Here is a 14,726-nt window from a genome sequence, read left to right on the forward strand (position 1 = left end):
TGGATGTTTTTTGCGGAGCGCACTCATCGAGCATACAAAAATGGTACTTTCCTCAGAAAGAAATACGTAAGTATATCTGTGTGCAACCTTTAAAGCACTGATGATTCATAACACATTCGATGATATAACCTAAAAATTCTGAATGAGAGACGTAAGATGTTAGAGTATACAGAAGTGCAGAAAGTTTATCAGACTATTTTGCAGTCAAAGCAAAAGTTCCAGTAAGCTACAAGAAACTCATCGCCCACGGTAAGAATGAACGGAAATGGAAAATAGCTGAAGCATTCGCATATAATTTGGAAAGTTTACAAGATTCTGTGAAATTTTTATAGATAATCAAGACTCGTCTACAAATTAAATAAATTTTTGGGTCATCAATGAATCCATAGCAACAACATCATACAGCGAAGTGAAAGAATTTATTGACAGTGCACCACGACAGGCCATAGGAACGAAGGATAGTTCTAAGAAGATGAATCCGAATGGTGAACAAAGGGTATTGAGGAAATGATGAAAGAGTACAAACAACTCTATGAGAAGCGGTGGACACAGGGCATTCAGGAAATGGTGAAAGAGAACAGACAACTACACCAAAAGCGGTACGGTACCCTCGACAGTGATAATAGGAAATGCTATGCAAGATGTAACTGGGAGGTTGAAAAGGAAATTTCAAGAACTAAACGTGTTATGGGGACAAAAGGTGTGAGGAGATCAATATGCATGTGGATGTACTAAAACAATGTATGTCTGGAATCCAAGTAAAATACCTTAGATCAGATAGAGTAGAAAAACCTAATGTCCTTATAATTAGTGCGCAGGAGTGGAAGGAGCATTACTAAAAGCTATTGAGCAAGAACAGGACTGAGTATGCCGAGGCAGTATATCAGCTGAAAGATGTAGAAAGCATGTATGCGGAACCATTGATGAAGATCTCCTATATGCTGAGAGAATTAATAGGAGAATACAGCAAAACAGGACTGAAGCTAAACAACAAGGAGACAAATACTTAACAACGGGAGTGCAGTCGACAGATTTTGAAATATCCGGTGATGCAATCATCGACAAATGTGAAAGCTACAAACAGCTAGAGAGCATAATTAATCGAGATAGTCCATGTGATGGTGACTTCAGAAAAAGATTGAACTTAGAAAAGAGAACAATATTAAAATTCAACTCCCTTTTGTGGTACAAAAAAATTGGACTATAAAAGTAACTTAATTAATAACTTTTTAAACCAAGGAATATATTCCCCGATATCGTAACACATGTCCTATGATCCTGTTCGTTCATGTTGTCAGAGCTATCTATACAGGGTGTTACAAAAAGTTACGGCCAAACTTTCAGGAAACATTCCTCACACAGAAATAAAGAAAAGATGTTATGTGCACATGTGTCCGGAAACGCTTAATTTCCATGTTAGAGCTCATTTTAGTTTCGTCAGTATGCACTGTACTTCCTCGATTCACCACCAGTTGGCCCAATTGAAGGAAGGTAATGTTGACTTCGGTGCTTGTGTTGACATGCGACTCATTGCTCTACAGTACTAGCATCAAGCACATCAGTACGTAGCATCAACAGGTTAGTGTTCATCACGAACGTGGTTTTGCAGTCAGTGCAATGTTTACAAATGCGGAGTTGGCAGATGCCCATTTGACGTATGGATTAGCACGGGGAAATAGCCGTGGCGCGGTACGTTTGTATCGATACAGATTTCCAGAACGAAGGTGTCCCGACACGAAGACGTTCGAAGCAACTGATCGGCGTCTTAAGGAGCACGGAACATTCCAGCCTATGACTCGCGACTGGGGAAGCGTGTGCAGGCATTAGCAGCTGATTGGCCTCCACGGGTACACTTACGCGAATGGTTCATCAACAATGTATCAATCCTCATTTCAGTGCAAATGTTCTCTTTACGGATGAGGCTTCATTCCAACGTGATCAAATTGTAAGTTTTCACAATCAACGTGTGTGGGCTGACGAGAATCCGCACGCAATTGTGCAATCACGTCATCAACACAGATTTTCTGTGAGCGTTTGGTCAGGCATTGTTGGTGATGTCTTGATTGGGCCCCATGTTCTTCCACCTACGCTCTATGGAGCACATTATCATAGTTTCATACGGGATACTCTACCTATGCTGCTAGAACATGTGCCTTTACAAGTACGACAAAACATGTGGTTCATGCACGATGGAGCTCCTGCACATTTCAGTCGAAGTTTTCGTACGCTTCTCGACAACAGATTCGGTGACCGATTGATTGGTAGAGGCGGACCAATTCCATGGCCTCCACGCTCTCCTGACCTCAACCGTCTTGACTTTCATTTATGGGGGAATTTGAAAGCTCTTTCTACGCAACCCCGGTACCAAATGTAGAGACTCTTCGTGCTCGTGTTGTGGACGGCTGTGATACAATACGCCATTCTCCAGGGCTGCATCAGCGCACCAGGGATTCCATGCGACGGAGGGTGGATGCATGTATCCTCGCTAACAGAGGACATTTTGAACATTGCCTGTAACAAAGTGTTTGAAGTCACGCTGGTACGTTCTGTTGCTGTGTGACTCCATTCCATGATTAATGTGATTTGAAGAGAAGTAATAAAATGAGCTCTAACATGGAAAGTTAGCGTTTCCGGACACATGTCCACATAACATATTTTCTTTCTTTGTGTGTGAGGAATGTTTCTTCAACGTTTGGCCGTACCTTTTTGTAACACCCTGTATATTCCTCACCTCTACGATACTGTGGTGAGCTCCCTCATTCCAAATACTTTATCTGTCCACCTAATTGATTTGTTGTCTTCTGTTCCCTATTTACCATTGTCTCTAATTCACTACAATACAGTGCTGCGCTCCAGATGGACATTCTCAGATATTTCATCCTCAGATTAAGGTTAATACTAATGGAATTGTCTTTGGCTGGGATTGCGTTTTTGCCTTGGTAGTCTATTTTTCATGTGTTGCGTGATTCGTTCATCGTGGCTAATTTATCATCCAAGGTCGCAGAATTTCTTAACTTCACAGACTTAGTGATCACCAGTTTTGATGTTGAGTTTCTCGCTATTCTTAATTCTGGTACTTCTCATTTTTTGTCTTCGGTTTACTGTCAAACCATTTGCTGTATTCTTTGAACTGTTCATTCCAGTCGAAAGACTCTTCACCTTCAAGGAAGATAGTAGTGTCAAAAGCGAACATTATTTTTGATATTTTTTCATCCTGAACTTTAATCCTTCTCTCGAAGCTTTCATTTACTTCCATCATTGCCACTTCGATGGATTTGTTGAACAGAAAGGGAGAAAGACTGCACTCCTGTCTTCCCTATTTAAAACGCTCAGTTCGTTCTTGATCCTCTAGTCTTCATGTTCCCTCTTGCTTCTTGTGCATCTTATTACCTTGTTTCGCCACAGATTTCTCGAATATTTCTCATAATTTCCAACATCTTGCACTACCTATCATTGTCAAACGCTTTCTCCAGGGTGACAAATCTTACGGACGTGCCCTGACTTTTCTTCAGTCTTGCTTCCATTTTCAAGCGCAGTGCAGGACTGTCTGTCTTGTACTTTTACCTTGTACAAAGTCAAATGAATGGCGATGTAACAGATCCACAATTTTCTTTCCAGTTCTTGGGTATGTATTGTCAGCAACTTGGATCCATAATCTGTTAAGCTGACTGTGCAATATTTCTCGCACTTATGAGCTCTTGCTTGCTTCGTAACTGTGCGGATGATGTTTATTTTCCGAAAGTCTGATGGTACGTTACCAGTCTCATAGTATCTACACATCAGCTTGAACAGTCGGTTGCCACTTCCGCCATTGATTTTAAAAATTCCAGTATAATTGTATGTATCCATTCTGCTTTATTTGATTGCTAATCTTCCAGAGCTCCTTCAAATTTTGACTGATATTGGATCCGCTATCTACTCCGTACTGACTCCAATTTCTTGTTTTTCACGCCATCAGACATCTCATCCGCCTCAAAGAAGCCCTCAGTGTACTCTTTTCACTTATCCGTTTAACAGCAGACTTGGCACTCCTCTCCTAACCTTGGAGCACTAGGTTTTAATTTCACGGAAAGTTGTATTGGCTTTTCTACATGTTGAACCAGTCTTTCCGACAATCATTTCTTTTTCTATTTTTTCACTTTTTCCTGCACCCATTTCCCATTGGCCTCTCTGAACTTCCTACTTATTTACTTCATTCCCAATTGATTTATATTGGCATCTTGCCTTCCTCCTTTTGTCTATCAACTGAAGCATTTCTTACAAGGCCTAAAATTTCTTCGCAGTTACCTTCCTAATACCTACGTCTGTCTTTCGTACATCTGTATATGCTCTGTTTAGAGATGCCCGTCCCTCTTGATCTTAACTTCCAACTGTGCTATTCTTTTACACGGTATCCATATCTTAATCGAACTTAAAACGTATCTCGTCATGCCTCAGAACTTCAGTATGACACTTCCTTCTTCACTGATTCTTAAACTTCAGCCGGCTCTTCATCATTACTAAACGGTTTATAATTCTATATCTGCACCTGGGTGCGGGTTCTAACTAGTATCTGACTTCGGACTCTCTGTCGGACCATAATGCAATCCAGGTGGAATCCTTTCGTATCTCCGGATTTTTCCATGTGTACGTCACCCACGTGCGATTTTTGAGCAGAGTAATCGCTGTTCGCAGTTGAAATTTATTGCAAAAGCAGAATACTAAATTTGTATAAAGCCATTATTGAGTCAGTTACCATTTATGTTTCGGAGTGCTGGACGATTCGAGAGGAGAGCCGCAACAAGCTCGAAGTTGTAGAAAGTGACTTTCTAAGACGGGTATTTCGTTGAAAACACAGTACAAATGAGGACATGTGGGTAGTAACAAACACGAAAGATACCATGAAACAGAACGCAGTGAATTTTCCCGTTTTCGGCACTTAGGAGAAGGGGACAAGAAATATGTACTGGTATGTAAACCTGCGAAAAGGAGGCTCGGGAAAAGGTCACCACTCAAATGGACTGACGGGTTAGAAAGGAGTATTGCCAATACACATTTGACAGCTGAAGGCGCACTAAATAGGTTGGTATGAAGGATGAGATGCGGTACGTTTAGGAATACTTAGTGTAGGCCATCTAGCAATTTATCATCATTACTTCCATCTTTCAAAGGGTCGATAGCAAGAATTTTGTAGGTCTAGTCTCATCGCAAAAGTCTCGTTTCAGCTGTTTATTTAGAAGACACTCCGAATCTTAGTCCTCATTTGTTTAAGATGCCGGTATGCGCTATTTAATAAAAAGTATCCGGACATCTACTCATGGACATTAATATAGCGTGTATCTGCCTTTTTTTTAATAACTGCTTGACCTCTGTTCGGAACACTTACAGTGAGGTGTCTAGGTGTCTCAATGTCTATCGAGGAATGGTAGCCCGTTCCACCTCAAGAGCCGAAACAAGAGTAGGTAATGAAGTTGGACGCTGAAATCTGGAGAGAAGACGACGTTCTAACTCAACCCAAAACTGTTCCATTCGGTTCAGGTCAGGACTCTGTTGGGCAGGCCATTCTATTTCAGGAATGTTATTGTCCACTAACCATTGCTTCATAGATGCTGCCTTATGACAGGGTGCATCGTTAAGCTGATACACTCATCGTCTCCGAACTGTACCTCGCTGTATACTGTGCACAATACTGTACAATGTGTTCATATCCTTCCGCAGTTAGCATTTTGTTGAACGCAATAAGGGGACCAAATAATAACCATAGAGAAACACATCTTGCTTAGACGATGGTCAACAGCACGTACAAATTTTACAAAACGCATTACACTTTGCTCTCTGTGATTATGTTATTCATGCTGCCACCGGTTTCGGTTCTAAACCATCATCAACGGCCGAAAAATTATCACAGATATATTGTGCCATTATATTTTAATCTTTTTACAATTTTAGATTTTAATTGGCAGTTATAATTTTCAGTAGTCATATGTCAAAACATGTATGATATGTGATATATCTGTGATAATTTTTCTGCCGTTGGTGACAGTTTAGAACCGAAACCGGTTGCAAAATAAATACCATAATCACAGACAGCACAGAGTTATTCACTTTGTAAAACACAGAAAAACAGCTCTGCATCGTAACACCACAAGCTCTGTACCTCACTGTTGGCACTACATGTTCTCAGGCCATTCACCAAACTCAAAACATTCCATACGACAGCCTCTGGGTATAATGTGATTCATCACTCTATATCAGTTTTCTACAGTCTACGCTGTTCAGTGATATCGCTCTTTCCACCACTTCAAGCGCCGCTTAGTTCTTACCGCAAAACTGAGTGGGCCATAAGGAGCTGTTCAATCGTTCTACCCCATTCATTTTAACCACCTACGCAGAGTAATTGTGCCAGCACAAGTGCTGGTAGCAATTAAGAACTCAAGAGTTTTTCCTTGTAATGGAGTACATCGACTCTTTTAGAACTATGCTCCGCAATGCCCAACGCTCTCTGTCCGTCAGTACATAAAGTCTAAATAAACATTCAAATGTGTGTGAATTCCTAAGGCTCTGAGCACTATGGGACTTAACATCTAGAGGTCATCAGTCCCCTAGAAGTTAGAACTACTTAAAACTAACTAACCTAAGGACATCACACACATCCATGCCCGAGGCAGGATTCGTGAATTCCTAAGGGACTAAACTGCTGATGCCATGGGTCCATAGACTTACACACTACTTAAACTAACTTAAACTAACTTATACTGAGAACAACACACACACCCGTGCCCGCGGGAGTACTCGAACCTCCGGCGGGATGGACAGAACAGTCCGTGACATGGCGCCTCAAAACGGGCGGCCACTCCTCGCGGCTTACATAAAATCTGCCTGGTTTAGCAGGGAGTACTAATTCTTGTTTGCACCTCTCAGTCATATTACCAACAGTCGAACTGGGATGCTTTAGAAGCTTTGATAAGTTCCTAATAGCCGGCCGTTGTGGCCGACAGATAGTAGGTGCTTCACTCCGGAACCGCGCTGCTGCTACGTTGGCAGATTCGAATCCTGCCTTGGGCTTGGATGTGTGTGCTGTCCTCAGATTAGTTAGGTTTAAGTAGTTCTTAGTCTAGGGGACTGATGACCTCAGATGTTTAGTCCCATAGAGACAGTTGAACCATTTGAAGTCCCTAATGGCCGGCCGCGGTGGTCTAGCGGTTCTAGGCGCGCAGTCCGGAACCGCGCGACTGCTACGGTGGCAGGTTCGAATCCTGTCTCGGGCATGGATGTTTGTGATGTCTTTAGGTTAGTTAGGTTTAAGCAGTTCTAAGTTCTAGGGGACTGATGACCACAGATGTTAAGTCCCATAGTTCTCAGAACTATTTGAACCATTTTGAAGTCCCTAATGGATAAGTTACTGGGAGGACATCCGATGACTAGCCCGCATTCGGATTCAGTGAGCTCTCCCGGCCTATCTACTATGCTACCACTGTTCCTCTATTGACAACAGATCACTCGCTGCCTTCTTTCATACTGCACGTAGTACACACTCCAGATGGCTCTAAGCTCTATGGGAGTCAACATTTGAGGTCATCAGTCCCCTAGAACTACTTAAACTTAACTAACCTAAGGAGATCACACACATCCATGCCCGAGACAGGATTCGAAGCTGCGATTAAGAACTCAAGAGTCATTCCTTCTACTGGCGTCAAACGATTTTTTTAGAACTACCCTTCGCATTGCCCAATGGTCTCTGTCTGTCAGTACGTAAAGTCTAAATAAACGTTCAAATGTGTGTGAATTCCTAAAGAACCAAACAGCTGATGTCATCAGTCCCTAGACTTACACACTACTTAAACTAACTTATGCTATGAACAACACACACCCCCATGCCCGAGGCAGGATTCGAACCTGCGAACGTAGCAGCAGTGCGGTTCCGGACTGAAGTGGCCGGCTACACACCCTAGGAACAATCTCGAGCACGTGGTATGAGACAGAACCAGAGATCATACTTTTACCAGCTAGTAGCTCCCTCTGTCCCTCTGTGCACCACATTGATGGTGATGGAGGTGGTGATGATGCTATCCTCTGAGTTGTGCCACAGCACAAAGTTGAGTTAGCAACACCGAGTAGAGAAGAAACTACTAAACGATCCGAGTAAGCGCACAAACAGCAAGTAATGGTAGTGTTTGTGTTTCAGGCGGTGGTCGATGGCCCGCAGCCATGTACACGGTAGCGGCGCACCAGGGCTACGGCCGGTCGGAGCGGCGGCAGCAGCAGCAGCAGCGGCAGCAGCAGCAGCAGCAGCCGGCGGCGGCCCAGCAGGCGGGCTCCCCCACCGGCCAGGCGGGCGCCGGCGCCGCCAGCCCGGGCCAGGAGCAGCCGCAGGGCGCGCCGCGGCGCAGCAAGCGCCAGCGCCAGTCCCTCACCGCCCGCCTTCTCACCTACATCAAGCAGCGCTTCAGCCCCGAGGAAGGTACGCTTCCATGCAACGCCTCACTAACATGACAATCGAGACTTACCCGATCCTCTCCTCGCAGCAGTTCAGGGTAGGACCTCAACCTCTCCACGGCTGCCACCTTTATCTTCATCAGGAACAACTGACTGTCGAGTAACGTACATTAAATTTGGCTTCATTTCACTCACCTTCATCTTATCCTCGTGTTGATGACGTTTTTGTCGTCTGACCACACGGCGTCGAAGCCCCTGAGCAGTTCCTTGAAAACATCATCAACACGCATCCAGTCATACAGTTCACTGTGAAAGCAGAGAGAGCAGTTTTAAAGATATTTATGTACAGGGTACGTACTCGTGGGATACGCATTGTGTCCCATGTTCGAAATCAGCCATGTTGAATAAAAATTGTCAGCGATGTCAGTGGAAGACTTCCTTCTGCCAACAGGTGGAGGAGAGGACAGAGATTCAGTTTACCCATACCCTTCGGGGGGGGGGGGGGGAATTCACCCTAAAAGAGGGATGAGTCTGCAGTGATCAATCCATGAGGATGCAGAAGGCAGTGGAAACCACAGCAGTAAAGATCCATGATGCGGGGTTAGTGTACTTACACACATGTGGCATGTAATTTGGAAGTGTCATGATGATCTCTCCATTGGCAAAAGATTCCGGAGTTGTTTGTCAAACGGATCTCCGTGAGAGAACTGCCAAAGGGGAGGGGACCATGAGAAAAACAACAAAAAAGTAACATTTTACGATTGTGGGTGGGGGGGGGGGTGGTTGAGGTGGGGGTGCGATAACAAAACTTTGAACGTGATAGGGAGCCTAGAATATATATGAAATGGGAAATGGAAGGGCTCACGCTATATGTATTCAGAGTCCGTCAAATGGAAAGGAAAGAGGACAAGTTCTTCTGTTCAGACGAATATAGGGTAATAACCACAGCGCAGAAAATGGTATACAGGGAGTAGGATATTTAATGAATAGCGAATCAGGAGAGATATCGACATATTAAGACCAATTCAGTGATATAATTCTCATCATTAGAATCGACAGCAAAACGACACTGACAACAATATTTCAAGAATGCTTGCAAGCGTCGCAAACAGATGATGAAGGGACAGGCATGTCAACTAGGTGAGGGAGGGAACAGAAGAGAGGATTTCGCGGAAATATGGTGTAAGCAGTTGTAAAGAGAGACGAGAAACACTAATTCATTTCTACTACAAATTTCAGTTGGTAATAGTGAATGTTTAAGAAACACAAGATGAGGAGGTATACTTGGAAAAGACATAGAGGGAGGGGAAGATGTCAGTGCCAGGGATGTGGTAAACTGATGAATGATGAAACGTGTTTGAAGTTCACTAGGGTTGTGGATACTATGATAAAGAATACAAGAGTAGGCATTTCAGTTGAAGAAGGGGGACACCTCTAAAAAGGGGTATAATAGATGTTGGACAGGCAAACAGTAGTACAAGGAAGGCAACTGACAACAGATCTTCGGTAACAGAAAGACTATTTCAATTGATTCACAAAAGCAAGTACGACAATGTTTAGGAGACGACAGGAATACAGCAATATAAATCCCGTAGGAAATAAATAAATCAAAGAGCAGCGCAGCCGAGGCGATGAGACTAAATGGTAAATGTGTAGATATCAAAAAGGAACAAAAACAACCTTCGATGAAATTAAAAGGAAGAGTGGTAACATTAAAATGTAAAAGGGAATTCCACTGTCAGATGCTGAGCAGATAGCGGTTAGGTAGAAAGAGTACATTAACGGCCTGCATGAGGGAGAGAACTTGTCACATGACGGGATAGAAATAGAAACTAACCAATATGGAAGATATAGAGGCTCCAGTACTAGACAGTGAGTAGATTTAAAGAGTTCTGGATGACTTGAGATCAAATAAGACAGAATGAACACTCCATCGGAATTTCTAAAATCATTGTGGAAGAGGCAGTAAACCCAGTATTCACGTTCGGGAGTAGATTAAATGAGACTGGCGATATATCATCAGACTTTGAGGAAAATGTCCTCCACACAATTCTGAAGATACCAAGAGCCGCCAAGTGCGAAAATAATCTCACAATCAACTTAACATCAAATGCATCCAAGTTGCTGACAAAAGTAATATATAGAAGAATAAAGACAAAATTTACGGCGTGTTAGATGACGAGCAGTTGGGTTTTAGGTAATGTAATAGCACCAGAGAGGTTATATTGACAGTGGAAGCAAGACAAGAAGTCGACGTGGAAAAGGCATTCGACGGTGCGAAATGGTGCACGATGTTAGTAATTCTGATGAAAGTAGGAGTAAGCTATAAGGAAAGACGGGTATAAGGACCAAGAAGGAACAATAGGATTGTAAGAGCAAGAACGAAGTGCACGGATTAAAAAGGATGTAAAACAGGGATGCCATCTTTCGCCCGTACTGTTCAGTCTATACATCGAAGATACAATGACGGAAATAAAAGAAAGTTACAAGGGTGAGCATAAAATCCAGTTGATGATCTCCTCTCCTAAATAAAAGTTAAGACGAATTGCAGGATCTGTTGAATGGAATGAACAGTATAACGAGCACAGAACACAATTTGAGAATAAACCAGAAAAAGAAAAAGGTTATGAGAAGTTGCGGAAATGAGAATATCGAGAAACTAAAAATCAAGATTGGTGACTACGAAGTAGACGAAATTACCTTGGGACAAAAATAATTCATGTGGACGAAGCAAGGAGCACACACGAAACACATCATCATAGGCAAAGAGGGCAATCCTGGTCAAGAGAAATCTATTCATATCAAACTTGGCCCTTGATTTGAGAAAGAAATTTCTGAGAATAGACGTTCGGAGCACAGAATGGTATGGAAGCGAACCATGGGCAGTGGAAAAAGCGAAACAGAAGAGAATCGAAGCGTTTGAGATCTGGAGCTACAGAAAAACGTTGACAATTAGGTAGACTGATAAGATAAGGAAAGAGAAGGTTCTCTTCAGTTTCGACGAAGACTGGAACATAATGAATTAACTGACAAGAAGAAGGTACTGGTCGATATACCATGCGTTAAACATCAGAGAATAACGTAAATGGTACGTGAGGGGGCTTTAGAGGATAAAAAGAAAAGGCTAAGACACAGATTGAGATATATCCGCCAAACAATTGAAGACACAAGGGGAAAGTGCTACTCGGAGTCGCAGAGATCTGCCTAGGAGAGGAATTCGTGGTGGGCCGCATCAAAACCATTCAGAAGACTGACGACTCAAAATAAATAAAATACAGAGCTAATACCGTTTCTGGGCGAGGACCACTTGAACTCCGAAATTAACCATCTGAATTACGTGTCCGACAAAACGGCTACGGTTGAAGTGATATAAAATGGACTCTCTCCAAGAACTGAAAGGAGATACTATTCAACAATCACTCGGCGAGCCGCCGATACTACACTACTGGCCATTAAAATTGCTACACCACGAAGATGACATGCTACAGACGCGAAATTTAACCGCCAGGAAGAAGATGCTGTGATATGCAAATGATTAGCTTTTCATAGCATTCACACAAGGTTGACGCCGGTGGCGACACCTACAACGTGCTGACGTGAGGAAAGTTTCCAACCGATTTCTCATACACGAACAGCAGTTGACCGGCGTTACTTGGTGAAACGTTGTTGTGATGCCTCGTGTAAGGAGGAGAAATGCGTACCATCACGTTTCCGACTTTGATAAAGGTCGGCCTATTGCGATTGCGGTTTATAGTATCATGTTGGTCGAGATCCAATGACTGTCAGCAGAATATGGAATCAGTGGGTTCAGGAGGGTAATGCGGAACGCCATGCTGGATCCCAATGGCCTCGTATCACTAGCAGTCGAGATGGCAGGCATCTTATCCGTATGGCTGTAACGGATCATTCAGCCACATCTCAATCCGTGAGTCAACAGATGGGGACGTTTGCAAGACAATAACCATGTGCACGAACAGTTCGACGACGTTTGCAGCAGCATGGACTGTCAGCTCGGAGACCATGGCTGCGGTTACCCTTGACGCTGCATCACAGACAGTAGCGCCTGCGATGGTGTACTGAACGATGAACTTGGGTGCACGAATGGCGAAACATTTTTTCGGATGAATCCAGGTTCTGTTTACAGCGTCATGATTGTCGCATCCGCGTTCGGCGACATCGTGGTGACACCACATTGGAAGTGTGTATTCGACATCGCCATACTGGCGTTTCATACGGCGTGATTGTATGGGGTGCCATTAGTTACACGTCTCGGTCACCTCTTGTTCGCACTGACGGCACTTCGAACAGTGGACGTTCATTTCAGATGTGTTACGAACCGTGGCTCTACCTTTCATTCGATCCCTGCAAAACCCTACATTTCAGCAGGATAATGCACGACCGCATGTTGCTGGTCCTGTACGGGCCTTTCTGGGTACAGAAAATGTTCAACTGCTGCCCTGGCCAGCACATTCTCCAGATCTCTAATCAATTGAAAACGTCTGGTCAGTGGTGGCCGAGCAAATGTCTTGTCACAATACGCCAGTCACTACTCATGATGAACTGTGCTATCGTGTTGAAGCTGCATGGGCAACTGTACCTGTAAACGCCATCCAAGCTCTGACTCAAAGCCCAAGCGTATCAAGGCCGTTATTACGGCCAGAGGTGGTTGTTCTGTGTGCTGATTTTTCAGGATCTATGCACACAAATTGCGTGAAAACGTAATCAGATGTCAGTTCTAGTATAATATATTTGTCCAATGAATACCCGTTTATCATCTGCCTCAGGATCGCCGGGGTGTACAGTATCCCCAGTGAATGCAGCAGTAAGTAACAACATCAGTGAATCGATGCGTCGATTTCCGAGCGCTGTTCACAATATCTACAGTGCACTAAACGTCGGAAACTAGGAAACCAGCAATTGCGGAACACAGCCTCACGAATAAACGCGAAATAAAGCTTGATTAAACATTTTTTGTCCCTGGTTTCCTCATATAGCGATTCAGCTTTTAAAGATGCGTTTGAAATAGAAATGGGCGAGAGAAGCTTCATCCGAGACAGTGGATGTAATCGTAGTAACCCGCTGAAGCGAGCTCTCGACGATGATAAGAAAAAGAAAAACTGCATTATTAATCTACAATGGCAACGGTGGCGCCATCAGCGCAGACGGTGGCTCAAAATATGGCAACATGACGTTACTGCCGACCAACCACACGCCTTCCAGGCGCTATATAGGGCCTGAACAGCAGCGGCTGAGATTGTCAGTAGCTCTTGAGAAAGACGAAGATGGTAGTCGAGGTTTTACCCAGGACTGACGCTGCAAGAATTTGGAAAATAGTTCACACTTACAAAAATAAAGATAATGGGTAGAAAAGGTGGATCTAGAAAAAGAGTCCCGTTAGTCATCCACACACTTTTTCCAGAGACTCATCCCGGACTGCAACGACAAGTGGTTTCTTCATGGCGCTCTGGATCACTTCGATTGCAGAAAACGAAGTCATTTCTCTTGCGAACAGGATTATGACTTCTGGAGCCAGTTCACGATTGTAGGAAGTTTATGGCAGCTTCGCCAAGTAATCTCCGCCAAGGTCACCCGGGGTGCGAAGAGACATCCATCTCATTTCGCGTTTGTCTGGGCTCGCCACGGAGAATCATCTTGGCTCTTGGGTATGCCACAATCGGTTTCTAGCACTTCATGTAAGGGAGCTTTGACCAACTTAGTGTGATGGGTCTGTCTTTTTGTCATCCATTCCAAGAGATTTCTGACTGCAGTGAACGTGAGTGAGAGGTAGTGACCTTCCTATGACGATAGACGTTTTCCAGCCCATCGTGGAGATAACATTTTCCAAAAGTTTTTTGCGGTTAAAGCAATATTCGTATAGAAACCACTACTGCAGTTTTGGCCATTTAGCTTTCTGTAAGCGAAGTATTGTGAACGGTAGAAACAGGTGCAGATAACGATTCCTATCTCTTAACTTCCACTGCGTCACGCATTTGTGTAATAGAATGACAAATTCTCACATTTTGACATTTTTTCAACAACAAAATATTAGTAAGACCTCCATTTGCATGTTTTTGTATAAGTTAAATGATTCAGTTCTGTATTTGTACGCTGTTGACTTGAAATTGCGAGAGCGGCTTTTAAAAATATAGATATATTTCAAAATTAATTCTTGGAAATAAAACTGCAAAAAGAGGCACCACTTTACATATCAGTACTATTAGTGGAAGCAAGATATGACGAATTAAAGATACTTATATTTTGATAGTGAAGCTTAATGACTGAAAGGTCAGAATGGAAAAATGTTCATGGAA

This window comes from Schistocerca serialis, chromosome 5 (assembly GCF_023864345.2).
Source record: "Schistocerca serialis cubense isolate TAMUIC-IGC-003099 chromosome 5, iqSchSeri2.2, whole genome shotgun sequence".
NCBI lineage: Eukaryota > Metazoa > Arthropoda > Insecta > Orthoptera > Acrididae > Schistocerca > Schistocerca serialis.